This window comes from Salvelinus alpinus, chromosome 30 (assembly GCF_045679555.1).
Source record: "Salvelinus alpinus chromosome 30, SLU_Salpinus.1, whole genome shotgun sequence".
NCBI classification, from domain to species: Eukaryota; Metazoa; Chordata; class Actinopteri; order Salmoniformes; family Salmonidae; genus Salvelinus; species Salvelinus alpinus.
In genome coordinates, this window is record NC_092115.1 from 23,949,965 (window position 1) to 23,965,989 (window position 16,025).

Genomic DNA, 16,025 nt, shown 5'->3' on the forward strand with positions numbered 1-16,025 from the left:
TAAGGTCCCACAGTTGACAGGGCATGTCAGAGCAAGAACCAAGCCATAAGGTTTAAGGAATTGTACTTAGCGCCCCGATAAAGGATTGTGTCAAGGCACAGATCTGGGGAAAGGTACAAAAAAAAGCACATTGTAGGAAATGTTATATAACATACTATTTATGTTATATAACATTTCCTAGTATTTGCAATTGTATTAATATTGCAATAGTACACACATTGATATCAAACTTGTGTTTAGCCCAATGCTCTGTCACTAATGGCTGGGATGAATGCAGGGGCAGGACAAAACACTCTCTTTGGGACTTATGACTGACATATGGTCATGTACAGTTGAAGTCAGAAGTTTACATGCACTTAGGTTGGAGTCATTAAAACTCGTTTCTCCACCACGATACAAATTTCTTGTTAACAAACTATAGTTTTGGCAAGTCGGTTAGGACATCTACTCTGTGCATGACACAAGTCATTTTTCCAACAATTGTTTACAGATTATTTCACTTATAATTCACTGTATCACAATTCCAGTGGGTCAGAAGTTTACATACACTAAGTTGACTGTGGCTTTAAACAACTTGGAAAATTCCAGAAAATTATGTAATGGCTTTCGAAGCTAATTGACATAATTTGAGTCAATTGGAGGTGTACCTGTGGATGTATTTCAAGGCCTACCTTCAAACTCAGTGCCTCTTTGCTTGACATCATGGGAAAATGAAAGAAATCAGCCAAAACCTCCACAAGTTTGGTTCATCCTTGGGAGCAATTTCCAAATGCCTGAAGGTACCACGTTCATCTGTACAAACAATAGTACGCAAGTATAAACACCATGGGACCACGCAGCCGTCATACCACTCAGGAAGGAGACACGTTCTGTCTCCTAGAAATACACAGGTACAAAAGTATCTATATCCACAGTAAAACAAGTCCTATATCGACATAACCTGAAAGGCCGCTCAGCAAGGAAGAAGCCACTGCTCCAAAACCGCCATAAAAAAGCCAGACTACGCTTTGCAACTGCACATGGGGACAAAGATGATACTTTTTGGAGAAATGTCCTCTGGTCTGATATAACAAAAATAGAACTGTTTGGCCATAATGACCATCGTTATGTTTGGAGGAAAAAGGGGGAGGCTTGCAAGCTAAAGAACACCATCCCAACCGTGAAGCAGCATCATGTTGTGGGGGTGCTTTGCTGCAGGAGGGACTGGTGCACTTCACAAAATAGATGGCATCATGAAAATTGAAAATTATGTGGATATATTGAAGCAGCATCTCAAGACCTCAGTCAGGAAGTTAAAGCTTGGTCGCAATTGGGTCCTCCAAATGGACAATGACCCCAAGCATACTTCCAAAGCTGTGGCAAAATGGCTTAAGGACAACAAAGTCAAGGTATTGGAGTGGCCATCACAAAGCCCTGACCTCAGTCCTATAGAAAATTTGTGAGCAGAACTGAAAAAGCATGTGTGAGCAAGGAGGCCTACAAACCTGACTCAGTTACACCAGCCCTGTCTCGAGGAATGGGCCAAAATTCACCGAACTTATTGTGGGAAGGTTGTGGAAGGCTCCCTGAAACGTTTGACCCAAGTTAAACATTTTAAAGGCAATGCTACCAAATACTAATTGAGTGTATGTAAACTTCTGACCCACTGGGAATGTGATGAAAGAAATGAAAGCTGAAATAAATCATTCTCTCTACTAATATTCTGACATTTCACATTCTTAAAATAAAGTGGTGATCCTAACTGACCTAAAACAGGGAATTTTTTACTGGGATTAATTGTCAGGAATTGTGAAAAACTGAGTTTAAATGTATTTGGCTAAGGTGTATGTAAACCTCCGACTTCAACTGTACCTGATAGGCCTATCTGGCTTATATTACTACCCTTACAACACTCCAAAAATGTCCTGTGATATATTTCCATATATTGGAATCAAAGATTGTTTGTAGAATGGAATGGTTTGTCTTGTGGTAGGATATGTGGGCTTTGACGCTCTTATGTAGGTGTCAAAACACACGTCTTTTCGTGATATGTGTTCTGTCCTATATTTCTATTTAATTTGTTTGTTTTTTAAATCGCAGCCGTCGTCCCCGCAGGAGGCCTTTTGCCTTGTGGTAGGCCGTCATTGTAAATAAGAATTTATTCTTAGCTGACTTGCCTAGTTAAATAAAGGTTAAATTAAAAATAGAAAAAATATTATGACATGGTTATGATAGCGTCATAACGTGTGATGACGCTAGGTGTCAAATAAAGTGTTACCAAAAAACACACATTTTCAGATGTGAAATAACTGTTTTCACATGTTCAGCTTAAATGTGAACATGTGAAACCATATTGTCTCATGTATCACATTTAGAGTTCACATGTTAATTACGGCTAGGGGTTCCGCTAGCGGAACGTTTCGACAACGTTTCGACAACATCCGGTGACATCCGGTCATTTTTTAAATGATTAGAAATATTTACCTTTCATACATTCACATGTGCAATATACCAAATTAAAGCTTAACTTCTTGTTAGTCTAGCCATCGTGTCAGATTTGCGAAAGCAAACCATGCTATTATCTGAGGACAGCACCCCATCAAACAAACACATGACAATCGTAATTCAACCCGTCAGGCGCGACACAAAAGTCAGAAATAACGATATAATTCATGCCTTACCTTTGAAGATCTTCCTCTGTTGGCACTCCAATATGCCCCATAAACATCATAAATGGTACTTTTGTTCGATTTATTCCGTCGTTATATCTCCAAAATGTCAATTTATTTGGCGCGTTTGACAAAAAAGAAACGGTTCGCGCAACATGACTACAAAATATCTAATAAGTTACCTGTAATCTTTATCCAAACATTTCAAACAACTTTCCTAATACAACTTTAGGTATTTTTTTACGTAAATAATCGATCAAATTTAAGACGGGATAAACTGCGTTCAATAGCGGATAAAAACAAAGTGGAGATAGCTTTCAGGTCGCGCGCCCCAACCACAACAATACACTAGACTCGACCCTCGTTCTGAACAGCCCTACTTCTTCATTTCTCAAAGGAAATACATCAACCAATTTCTAAAGACTGTTGACATCCGGTGGAAGCGATAGGAACTGCAAGCACGTGCCTTAGAAATCTAGATCCACGTAGAAAACCCATTGAAAACACTGTCACCTCAAAAAAAAAAAATCTGGATGGTTTGTCCTCGTGGTTTCACCTGTCAAATAAGTTATGTTATACTCACATACATACTTTTAACAGTTCTAGAAACTTTTGAGTGTTTTCTATCCAAATCTACCAATTATATGCATATCCTTGCTTCTGGGCCTGAGTAGCAGGCAGTTTACTTTGGGCACGCTTTTCATCCGGACGTGAAAATACCGACCCTAGCCCGAAGAGGTTTTAACACCACATTTTCACATGTGAATTGCAGTTGTACGTGTGAAATTCGGATATGCAGTTTCACATGTGAAACATAGAATCCCCCCTCCTGGATGTTACAGACATTACAACTTGTTTACCTGTTGCTGGGTTTCACCTGTACTTACCCTTTCTCCCCCTTCACGTGAGATATTGTTAGATTAAGGCCCAGCCAATCAGGGAGTAGCCATGTGCCTTACCCCTGCCCATGCCCTGAGGATGCAGGGCTTCTGGGTTGTGATTGGACAGCCAGCCCAGCCCATGCTTTCACAAGGGTATAAGTAAATCCTCTCCTAGATGGTCTACTTCCTTCCCAGTGTAATTCCTTGTGAGAGTGTGGTTGGATTTATGGCTTTGGGGTGCGTGAAAGAATGTAAATTCATTATTTGTTCTTCTTCCTGTTATTGTTAGAATGAGTGCTAGTTGTGAATCTTGTTTTACTATGTAATACATGGTTCGTAGAGACAGTACTTTGCTCTAGTTGTATTCATTATCATTCCTTCATGCATAGCTTATCCCATTATATTGTACGTTCACGTGTGGAATTGCTAGTTCCCATGTGAAAATCAAATCTGTTAGTTTCAGATGTAAGAAAACTCCACGTGAATACCTCATTTTCACATATGGAATTGCATTTTCACATGTAAAAAACAATCACATGTAAAAATGACATTTAATAGTGAAGACATCAAAACTTGATGACAGATTTACACACTCTTGGCATTCTCTCAACCAGCTTCACCTGGAATGCTTTTCCAAAAGTCTTGAAGGAGTTCCCACATATGCTGAGCACTTGTTGGCTGATTTTCCTTCACTCTGCGGTCCAATTCCTCCCAAACTATATCAATTGGGTTGAGGTCGTGTGACTGTGGAGGCCAGGTCATATGATGCAGCACTCCATCACTCTCCTTCTTGGTCAAATAGTCCTTACACAGCCTGGAGGTTTGTTTTGTGTCATTTTCCTGTTGAAAAACAAATGATAGTCCCACTAAGCGCAAACAGATGGGATGGCGTATCGCTGCAGAATGCTGTGTAGTCATGCTGGCTAAGTGTGCCTTGAATTTAAAAAAAATCACTGACAGTGTCACCAGCAAAGCACCCCCTTACATCACACCTCCTCCTCCATGCTTCACGGTGGGAACCACAAATGCGGAGATCATCCGTTCACCTACTCTGCGTCTCACAAAGACAGCGGTTGGGACCAGAAATCTCAAATTTGGACTCATCAGACCAAAGGACAGATTTCCACCAGTCTAATGTCCATTGCTCGTGTTTCTTGGCCCAAGCAAGTCTCTTCTTCTTGTTGGTGTCCTTTAGTAGTGGTTTCTTCGCAGCAAGTCGACGATGAAGGCCTGATTCGCACAGTCTCCTCAACAGTTGATGTTGAGATGTGTCTGTTACTTGAACTCTGTGAAGCATTTATTTAGGCTGCAATCTCAGGTGCAGATAATGAACTTATCCTCTGCATAGGGCTATCTTCTCTATACCAACCCTACCTTGTCACAACACAACTGATTGGCTCAAACGCATTAAGAAGGAAAGAATTTCCACAAATGAACTTTTAACAAGGCACACCCGTTAATTGACATGCATTCCAGGTGACTACCTCATGAAGCTGGTTGAGAGAATGCCAAGAGTGTGCAAAGCTGTCATCAAGGCAAATGTTGGCTACTTTGAAGAATCTCAAATATAAAATATATTTAGATTTGTTTAACACTTTTTTGGTTACTACGTGATTCCATATGTGTTATTGTAGAAATGTAGAAATGTAGAAAATAGTCAAAATAAAGAAAACCCCTTGAATGAGTTGATGTGTCCAAACTTTTGACTGGTACTGTATAAGAAACATTCACATTTGAAATCTAACTTTCACATGTGTAATTACAATTTCGCATGTGGTGGTGAAAGTGTTATTCCCCTCACATGTGAAAAGGTTTGGTTAACATGTTGTAGTAGCAATGTTTTCACATATGGGATTGCAAATTCTTTAATGCCATTCTGTAAAAAGGTAGCAGTTTACCTGAGTATAATAATTTAAGTGTGTTCAAAATAATGATCCATTCGGAGTGTTACTGCTGCAGGCACACACCTCTCTTCTTCATACATTTGACAGTGACCGTTGAAAGAAGCCCAGTGAAAAGAACAGAGAAGCTAGTGCTCCTTGTCTCCTTATTTATCCTCTTTAACATGTTACAATTAGTGTTGCCAGTTGACTGAAGATTACTTTTTGTAATTTTAGTGCACAATTTTTGATTATTGCATTGTCTGAAAGCGTTCAAAATAAACTGAAAACATAAAACTTAATCTATACAGCTAAAAACAGCAATGCGATGTGAAAACAAGTTGAGTTTGAGGTTAAATAAAGTGTTTATAAATTTTGCTGACTGACAAAATCAAAACGGAAATATTGTTGTTAAGCTTTTTATATAAAAACAAATCATAAATAACAGCTCAATTTGAACAAATTATGAATTTATGATTATTTGTGATCAATCACAGCAAATCCTGCGATAAAAACTCAATACATTTTTTAATTGTTTGACAGCCCTACTTCACATTGAAATGTGAAAATGCACATGGGAAGGTGTAGCGGACATGAATCGGTTATGGCTGCTCATGGTCATGTGATGAGGTATCCCACCTGCGACTTCAAAATTTGCGTTTGCCCTCTTGGTTGAATGGTCAAGACTTTGGCTTCTCTGCAGGGAAAGCTGGGTTCTAATCCTGCCACTTACAAAAGCACATGTGAAATTTAGAATATCACATAAAATGTTGGGAAACCACGTGAGTCATGTGAAAAATGAACGTGAAAAATCTGTCAACCTTCCCACGTGTCCAAAAACCATGTGTCTGACTTACATGTCTGTTTTCCCATGTGACCTTTTTCACATGATTTGTTCACATGTGAAACGTCACACGTGACTGAAAAAGGAAAATTTCACGTATTTTTTTTTTATGTGTTTTTTTGTAAGGGTATACCATCCCATCCTACCATTCACAAAGAGTGATTACAGTGTGTCCACTGGAGCAAGAACAAAAGGGCTGGCAGTCTGTATTATTATCTTCGATAATAAGAGAAACAAGAAGCCATTATGGTTCCAGCCTAATCTATTAAGAAACAAAGTATCTCAATGACCTTTCTATCTGGACTCATTTCACACAATGGTTTGACCTTTTAGTATACGGCGAACTGACAGTGTTTAAAATCCTCACAACAACATGGTGGTTCATCTCCACATTCAATCATGGGGGCATTATTTATTTTTAAAATGCGTTTTACGCTACACTGCTTTGATTCTTCTGCCCAGCTCAAAATTATATTTCATCATTCAGATTGCAAATTGCTTGCATTTCCAGAGATGTTCTACATTGTCTGTGACTATGAGGCTATATGAGGGCTTGTTGTACAACTCATTGGATATTAGTGCTTACAAAATGAATATACTGTACTCTATTGGTTCAGTTTGATTTTAATTTTATATATTTTTTCAGAGAGACAGAATAAAAGATGGTAGAAATATTACTGAGCCAAACCAACTATTTAATTGACTCATCTCTGCCCTGCCCATAAGCAAGTAAGCCAGTTGTCAACTTAAACACCTTCACTTCGTATAAACGGCAGAAGAAATACCAAGACAGGACCGTATTTAGCCCAAACAGAAGACCATGCGAATTCTATTAAGATGTATGGGATGACAGTTGCTAAAGCCCTTAAATCGTGCTCACATTCAGCTTAATCCTGCTGTGGCTGATGTATGCCTGTAGGTATTGCGAGAGGAAACATGAGTCATTTAGCAAACCACTGCACAGAGGGAAAAGTGAAGACGTGAAAAACAGACGCACACTCTCTTGAACCCCTGAGATGAAAAAAACTGCAGACTCCAACAGGATGAGTCAATTTTTACATAGACCACTTCCCTTTTGTGGGGTGTCTGAATGAAATATGTGCAAAGACAGGGATCCTATATTTAGACATCAAATCGCTCTGTCACCTCACTGCTCCATCTCTCAGAGTTCTATTTTTCTCCCCATGTGTCACTTGCTATCATTGGCATGCAAAAAGGCAGAATAAATCCTATGTGGACTTTTAGGGAAGTTAGAACGACGAAGAGGGAACCAGAAGCATGAATTCTCATGACTGACAGGTAAGGCAGGAAGTTAGAGTGGGCAGAATGAGGGCAATGGCTATCAAGTATTCTGTGAGTAAATGGATGTCTGTCACGCGAAAGTGAGTGTACACAACGTTGAGGTTTTAATTACATAAGAGAGATGACAGTTTGAATATGCTTCAAGATCTGTTGGCGAACGCCTTATAACGGCTTAAGATACAAACAACATTTTCTGGATAGGCTAAGGAGCAGCACAGATGAAGCTCAGACAAAGGACATCTCATCGGTCAAGGATTTCCATACCTGCCTGCTGGTAATCTTGAGGGCATCACACGTCTGGCTAAGCTTTATTTCAAGAGGGAAGAAATAGATAAGCAAGTGACAGCGATGACAATCTCTCTAATCCAAAAGTGCAGCCAGGTCTAAGTATTGTGGGCACAGGAGAAAAGATAATGAAGGACTGGCAAAAGCAGTCAGTATCAAGAAGTGAAAGGAATAGCAAGAACATATCTACTTGTCTCTCTCTGCACAATGTATAATTCATGAAAACAAAGTCCAAGGGTATATCATCCAAAGATCTTCCTCACCTCACACACTAGAGGTTTAACACTAAATGTCAAATTTTCAATAGAGGATTTTTCCCCCCCTTGCAGTGCAAGGCTTATCTAAAACTGCGGGATGTCTTTTTATGTTTGTCTTATCCCTAAATGAAATAAATTGATGACTTTACAATGCCATTTCAGCTATTGTTTATGCGCAAGTTGCCAAAATGTACTGAAAAAAGCTATCTACAGGAAGTAATCTTCAATATTTGGTAACCTCTCTGGCAGCCCAAGAGCAATTGTAAATGGAAAGCCACAACCATGAAAAAAAATGCATAAATCAATCCACGTATTTCAATTATTGATACATAGGCCTATCTTATGTCATGAAGTCAGAAACGGAAGCAATAGGAATAATAAAATAAACAGTAATATACAGCTGGATCTGAAGACATCCAGCCTGTTGTGGGAAGTGTGGCCGCACCATACATGAAAGTACAGTCAGCATTAATTAATTACCCATCCAAACATACGGTGGTCCACTTCTCAGTAAAACAGCTCCATGTACTACATAGGCCTCTATAGAAGAGGCAGTAAATATGAATTGTTTGAGACAGGTGTCATAAAAACAAGTGCCCAGTCAAAGAGGTCTCTTGGCTTGGAAAAACAGGTATGAAATAATAAATACATCTACTTGTGTAAAATGTGTCATCAGCGGTACAGTGCCACAAGAAGTCTATCTATACAGTACACAACCAGGCATCTGATTACAACTCTCCAATTTTCGAAGAGCATGCGAATACTAATCTAATTACAGCATGTGTACAATATTCAAATGTTCCCTTGGTACCAAAGCATCAGGGAGATAGTGAAAACGATCCTCGCTGCATTGTTTTCACACCAACTGCTGCATGAGCTTAAAAAGGGAAAGACTTGGCTTAATAATAAACGTGATGAGAGATTTCCAAATCTGCCAAGTGCTACTGGTTGACCAACAAGGGCCACTATTCTACTCTATCAGGGAACATAAACTCAGCAAAAAAGAAACGTCCCTTTTTCAGGACCCTGTCTTTCAAAGATAATTCGTAAAAATCCAAATAACTTCACAGATCTTCATTGTAAAATGTTTAACCACTGTTTCCCATGCTTGTTCAATGAACCATAAACAATTAATGAGCATGCACCTGTGGAACGGTCGTTAAGACACTAACAGCTTACAGACGGTAAGCAATTAAGGTCACAGTTATGAAACTTAGGACACTATAGAGAACTTCTGACTCTGAAAAACACAAAAAGTACGATTCCCAGGGTCCCTGCTCATCTGCATGAACGTGCCTTAGGCATGCTGCAAGAAGGCATGAGGACTGCAGATGTGGCCAGGGCAATAAATTGCAATGTCTGTACTGTGAGACGCCTAAGACAGTGTTACAGTGAGACAGGATGGACAGCTGATCGTCCTCGCAGTGGCAGACAACGTGTAACAACACCTGCACAGGATCGGTACATCCTAACATCACACCTGCGGGACAGGTACAGGATGGCAACAACACCTGCCCGAGTTACACCTGGAACGCACAATCCCTCCATCAGTGCTCAGACTGTCCGCAATAGGCTGAGAGAGGCTGGACTGAGGGCTTGTAGGCCTGTTGTAAGGCAGGTCCTCACCAGACATCACCGGCAACACCGTCGCCTATGGGCACAAACCCACTGTCGCTGGACCAGACAGGACTGGCAAAAAGTGCTCTCATTGACGAGTCGCGGTTTTGTCTCACCAGGGATGATGGTCGGATTTGCGTTTATCGTCGAAGGAATGAGCATTACACAGAGGCCTGTACTCTGGAGCGGGATCGATTTGGAGGTGGAGGATCCGCCATGGTCTGGGGCGGTGTGTCACAGCGTCATCGGACTGAGCTTGTTATCATTGCAGGCAATCTCAAAGCTGTGCATTACAGGGAAGACTCATCCTGCTCATCCTGACATGACAATCCAGCATCACAATGCCACCAGCCATCCTGCTCATTCTGTGCGTAATTTCCTGCAAGACAGGATTGTCAGTGTTCTGCCACTGCCAGCGAAGAGCCCGGATCTCAATCCCATTGAGTACGTCTGGGACCTGTTGGATCGAAGGGTGAGGGCTAGGGCCATTCCCCCCAGAAATGTCCGGGAACTTGCAGGTGCCTTGGTGGAAGAGTGGGGTAACATTTCACAGCAAGAACTGGCAAATCTGGTGCAGTCCATGAGGAGGACACACACAGCAGTACTTAATGCAGCTGGTGGCCACACCAGATACTGACGGTTACTTTTGATTTTGACCCCCACTTTGTTCAGGGACACATTATTCCATTTATGTTAGTCACGTCTGTGTCTGTGGAACTTGTTCGGTGTATGTCTCAGTTGTTACAACTTGTTATGTTCATACAAATATTTACACATGTTAAGTTTGCTGAAAATAAACACAGTTGACAGTGAGAGGATGTTTCTTTTTTTGCTGAGTTTATATAAACGTGTGGGTGGCATCTTTTCCAATCTGGTTTACTGTGAAAAAACAAATGTGTGTGTGTGTGTGTGTGTGTGTGTGTGTGTGTGTGTGTGTGTGTGTGTGTGTGTGTGTGTGTGTGTGTGTGTGTGTGTGTGTGTGTGTGTGTGTGTGTGTGTGTGTGTGTGTGTGTGTGTGTGTGTGTGTATATATAAATATATATATATATACAGACACATACACATAAAGTGCATTCAGAAAGTATTCAGACCTCTTGACTTGTTCCAGATTTTGTTATGTTGCAGCCTTATTCTAAAATAGATTAAAATGTAAAAAATCCTCAGCAATCTACCCACAATACCCCATAATGACAAAGTGAAAACTAGTTTAGAATTTTTGCACATTTATTAAAAATTGAAAACATCAATACCTTATCTACATACAGTTGAAGTCGGAAGTTTATATACACTTAGGTTAGTCATTAAAACTCGTTTTTCAACCACTCCACACATTTCTTGTTAACAAACTATAGTTTTGGCAAGTCGGTTAGGACATCTACTTTGTGCAAGACAAGTAATTTTTCCAACAATTGTTTACAGACAGATTATATCACTAATAATTCACTGTATCACAATTCCAGTGGGTCAGAAGTTTATATACACTAAGCTGACTGTGCCTTTAAACAGCTTGGAAAATTCCAGAAAATCATGAAAATCATTTGAGTCAATTGGAGGTGTACCCGAATGTATTTCGAGGCCTACCTTCAAACTCAGTGCCTCTTTGCTTGACATCACTGGAAAATCAAAAGAAATCAGCCAAGACCTCAGAAAAAAAATTGACCTCCACAAGTCTGGTTCATCCTTGGGAGCAATTTCCAAACTCCTGAATGTACCACGTTCATCTGTACAAACAATAGTACGCAAGTATAAACACCATGGGACCACGCAGCCGTCAAACCACTCAGGAAGGAAACGCGTTCTGGCTCCTAGAGATGAATATACTTTGGTGCGAAAAGTGCAAATCAATCGCAGAACAACAGCAAAGGACCATGTGAAGATGCTGGAGGAAACAGGTACAAAAGTATCTATATCCACAGTAAAACGAGTCCTATATTGACATAACCTGAAAGGCCGCTCAGCAAGGAAGAAGCCACTGCTCCAAAACCGCCATAAAAAGACAGACTACGCTTTGCAACTGCACATGGGGACAAAGATCATACTTTTTGGAGAAATGTCCTCTGGTCTGATATAACAAAAATAGAATTGTCCATAATGACCATCGTTATGTTTGGAGGAAAAAGGGGGAGGCTTGCAAGCCGAAGAACACCATCCCAACCGTGAAGCATGGGGGTGGCAGCATCATGTTGTGGGGGTGCTTTGCTGCAGGAGGGACTGGTGCACTTCACAAAATAGATGGCATCATGAAAATGGAAAATTATGTGGATATATTGAAGCAACATCTCAAGACATCAGTCAGGAAGTTAAAGCTTGGTCGCAAATGGGTCTTCCAACTGGGCAATGACCCCAAGCATACTTCCAAAGTTGTGGCAAAATGGCTTAAGGACAACAAAGTCAAGGTATTGGAGTAGCCATCACAAAGCCCTGACCTCAATCCTTTAGAAAATTTGTGGGCAGAACTGAAAAAGTGTGTGTGAGCAAGGAGGCCTACAAACCTGACTCAGTTACACCAGCTCTGTCAGGAGGAATGGGCCAAAATTCACCCAACTTATTGTGGGAAGCTTGTGGAAGGCTACCCAAAACGTTTGACCCAAGTTAAACAATTTAAAGGCAATGCTACCAAATACTAATTGAGTGTATGTAAACGTCTGACCCACTGGGAATGTGATGAAATAAATAAAATCTGAAATAAATAATTCTCTCTACTATTATTGTGACATTTTACATTCTTAAAATAAAGTGGTGATCCTATCTGACCTAAGACAGAGAATTTTTACTGGGATTAAATGTAAGGAATTGTGAAAAACTGACTTTAACTGTATTTGGCTAAGGTGTATGTCAATTTATTATTCCTATTGCTTCCGTTTCTGACTTCATGACAACAACAAAAAAATGACAAAAAAATGAATGCACTGTTGGAGCTAGGAACGGAAGCATTTTGATACACACACAATAATATCTACTTAATACTGTATGTATATGTGTTGCTAGCTCCAACAATGGCTCCAACAATGGCGTAATATCTAACAATGTGTACGTGAGTAAAATTTGATTTGAAAAACATAAAAGCAGGTGAGAAAGTAAAATCAGAAAATATAAGAATTCTGAGAAACCATAACTCCTAACACCTTATATTAACTTATACATTTCCTTTTCCAATTGGCTTCATTCAGAGAAAGGATCACCACTCGTTTTTCTTGTCAAGAAAGGAAATATTCAGTATATACACACCATCCCCACAGAGATAGACTGGTCAGGAGTTGATCGATAGGTAATACAAGTCCCTGTACAACGTGAAAAGGTCATTGGACCCAAGTGAAATACAGGGGCTTGGCTTACAACAACCATCCATCTTGGAGGTGTGGACACCAATGATTTATATGTACACTAAATTAAGTCACACCATCTTAGCGCTCCCCCACCGTTGTAAAAAATATTTTACAAGCTATAGAAATGGATTTATTAATGTCTATATTCGTTTTTGCCACTTTTTTTATATTACTGACACCTTAATGCATACTTTTAAATGGTTTAATATGAGTTAAACATACACACACATATATACACATACATAAACTCAGCAAAAAAAGAAATGTCCTCTCACTGTCAACTGCGTTTATTTCCAGCATAACAAGATTCAACAACTGAGACATAAACTGAACAGGTTCCACAGACATGTGACTAACAGAAATGGAACAATGTGTCCCTGAACAAAGGAGGGTTAAAATCAAAAGTATCAGTCAGTATCTGGTGTGGCCACCAGCTGCATTAAGTACTGCAGTGTATCTCCTCCTCATTGACTGCACCAGATTTGCCAGTTCTTGGTGTGAAATGTTACCCCACTCTTCCACCAAGGCAGCTGCATGTTCCCGGACATTTCTGGGGAGAATGGCCCTAGCCCTCACCCTTCAATCCAACAGGTCCCAGACGTGCTCAATGGGATTGAGATCCGGGCTCTTCGCTGGCCATGGCAGAACACTGACATTCCTGTCTTGCAGGAAATTAGCCATAATGCTCGTTCTGTGCGTGATGGCATTGTCATGCTGGAGGGTCATGTCAGGATTAGCCTGCAGGAAGGGTACCACATGAGGGAGGAGGATATCTTCCCTGTAACGCACAACGTTGAGATTGCCTGCATGGACAACAAGCTCAGTCCGATGATGCTGTGACACACCGCCCCAGAACATGATGGACCCCCCACCTCCAAATCAATCCCGCTCCAGAGTACAGGCCTAGGTGTAATGCTCATTCCTTCGACGATAAACACGAATCCGACCATCACCCCTGGTGAGACAAAACCGCGACTCGTCAGTGGAGAACACTTTTTGCCAGTCCTGTCTGGTCCAGCGACGGTGGGTTTGTGCCCATAGGCGGCGGTGTTGTCTGTGATGTCTGGTGAGGACCTGCCTTACAACAGGCCTACAAGCCCTCAGTCCAGCCTCTCTCAGCCTATTGCGGACAGTCTGAGCACAGATGGAGGGATTGTGCATTCCTGGTGTAACTCGGGCAGTTGTTGTTGCCATCCTGTACCTGTCCCGCAGGTGTGACGTTCGGATGTACCAATCCTGTTCAGGTGTTGTTACACGTGGTCTGCCACTGCGAGGACGATCAGCTGTCTATCCTGTCTCCCTGTAGCACTGTCGTAGGCGTCTCACAGTACGGACATTGCAATTAATTGCCGATGCCACATCTGGAATCCTCAAGCCTCCTTGCAACATATCTGCGGCACGTTCACGCAGATCAGCAGGGACCCTGGGCATCTTTCTTTTCGTGTTTTTCGGAGTCAGTAGAAAGGCCTCTTTAGTGTCCTAGGTTTTCATAACTGTGACCTGAATTGCCTACCGTCTGTAAGCTGTTAGTGTCTTAACGGCCGTTCCACAGGTGCATGTTCATTAATTGTTTATGGTTCATTGAACAAGCATTGGAAAGAGTGTTAAAACCCTTCACAATGAAGATCTGTTAAGTTATTTGGATTTTTACAAATTTTCTTTGAAAAGTAGGAGCCTGAAAAAGGGTTGTTTCTTTTTTTGCTGAGTTTATATATACAGTACCAGTCAAAAGTTTGGACGCACCTACTCATTCAAGGGTTTTTCTTTATTTTCACTATTTTCTACATTGTAGAATAATAGTGAAGACATCAAAACTATGAAACAACACATGGAATCATGTAGTAACCAAAATAGTGGTAGGCAAATCAAAATATATTTTAGATTTTGAATTCTTCATAGAAGCCACCCGTTGCCTTGATGACAGTGTACCCACATATGCTGAGCACTTGTTGGCTGCTTTTCCTTTATCCCAAACCATCTATTACTAGCCTGTTCAACCTCTCTTTTGTATCGTCTGAGATTCCCAAAGATTGGAAAGCTGCCGCGGTCATCCCCCTCTTCAAAGGGGGTGACACTCTAGACCCAAACTGCTACAGACCTATATCTATCCTACCCTGTCTTTGTAAGGTCTTCGAAAGCCAAGTCAACAAACAGATTACCGACCATTTCGAATCCCACCGTACCTTCTCCGCTATGCAATCTGGTTTCAGAGCTGGTCATGGGTGCACCCCAGCCACGCTCAAGGTCCTAAACGACATCATAACCGCCATCGATAAGAGACATTACTGTGCAGCCGTATTCATCGACCTGGCCAAGGCTTTCGACTCTGTCAATCACCACATTCTTATTGGCAGACTCGACAGCCTTGGTTTCTCAACTTATTGCCTCGCCTAGTTTACCAACTACTTCTCTGATAGAGTTCAGTGTGTCAAATCGGAGGGCCTGTTGTCCGGACCTCTGGCAGTCTCTATGGGGGTGCCACAGGGTTCAATTCTTGGGCCGACTCTCTTCTCTGTATTACATCAATGATGTTGCTCTTGCTGCTGGTGATTCTCTGATACACCTCTACGCAGACGACACCATTCTGTATACTTCTGGCCCCTCTATTGACACTGTGTTAACTAACCTCCAGACGAGCTTCAATGGCATACAACTCTCCTTCCGTGGCCTCCAACTGCTCTTAAACACAAGTAAAACTAAACGCATGCTATTCAACCGATCACTGCCCGCACCTGCTCGCCCGTCCAGAATCACTACTCTGACTTAGAATACGTGGACAACTACAAATACCTAGGTGTCTGGTTAGATTGTAAACTCTCCTTCCAGACTCACATTAAGCATCTCCAATCCAAAATTAAATATAGAATCGGCTTCCTATATCGCAACAAAGCATCCTTCACTCATGCTGCCAAACATACCCTCGTAAAACTGACCATCCTACCGATCCTCGACTTCGGTGATGTTATCTATAAAATAGCCTCCAAC

At 41.1% G+C, this 16,025-nt stretch overlaps 1 protein-coding gene and 1 pseudogene across 1 annotated transcript in view; both read right to left on the reverse strand.

Moving 5' to 3' along the window:
- Positions 1-16,025, reverse strand: part of brinp2 (bone morphogenetic protein/retinoic acid inducible neural-specific 2) — a 129,026-nt gene that overhangs the window by 102,600 nt on the left and 10,401 nt on the right. The window lies entirely within an intron of this gene.
- On the reverse strand, positions 13,658-14,471 carry LOC139560096 (uncharacterized; annotated as a pseudogene).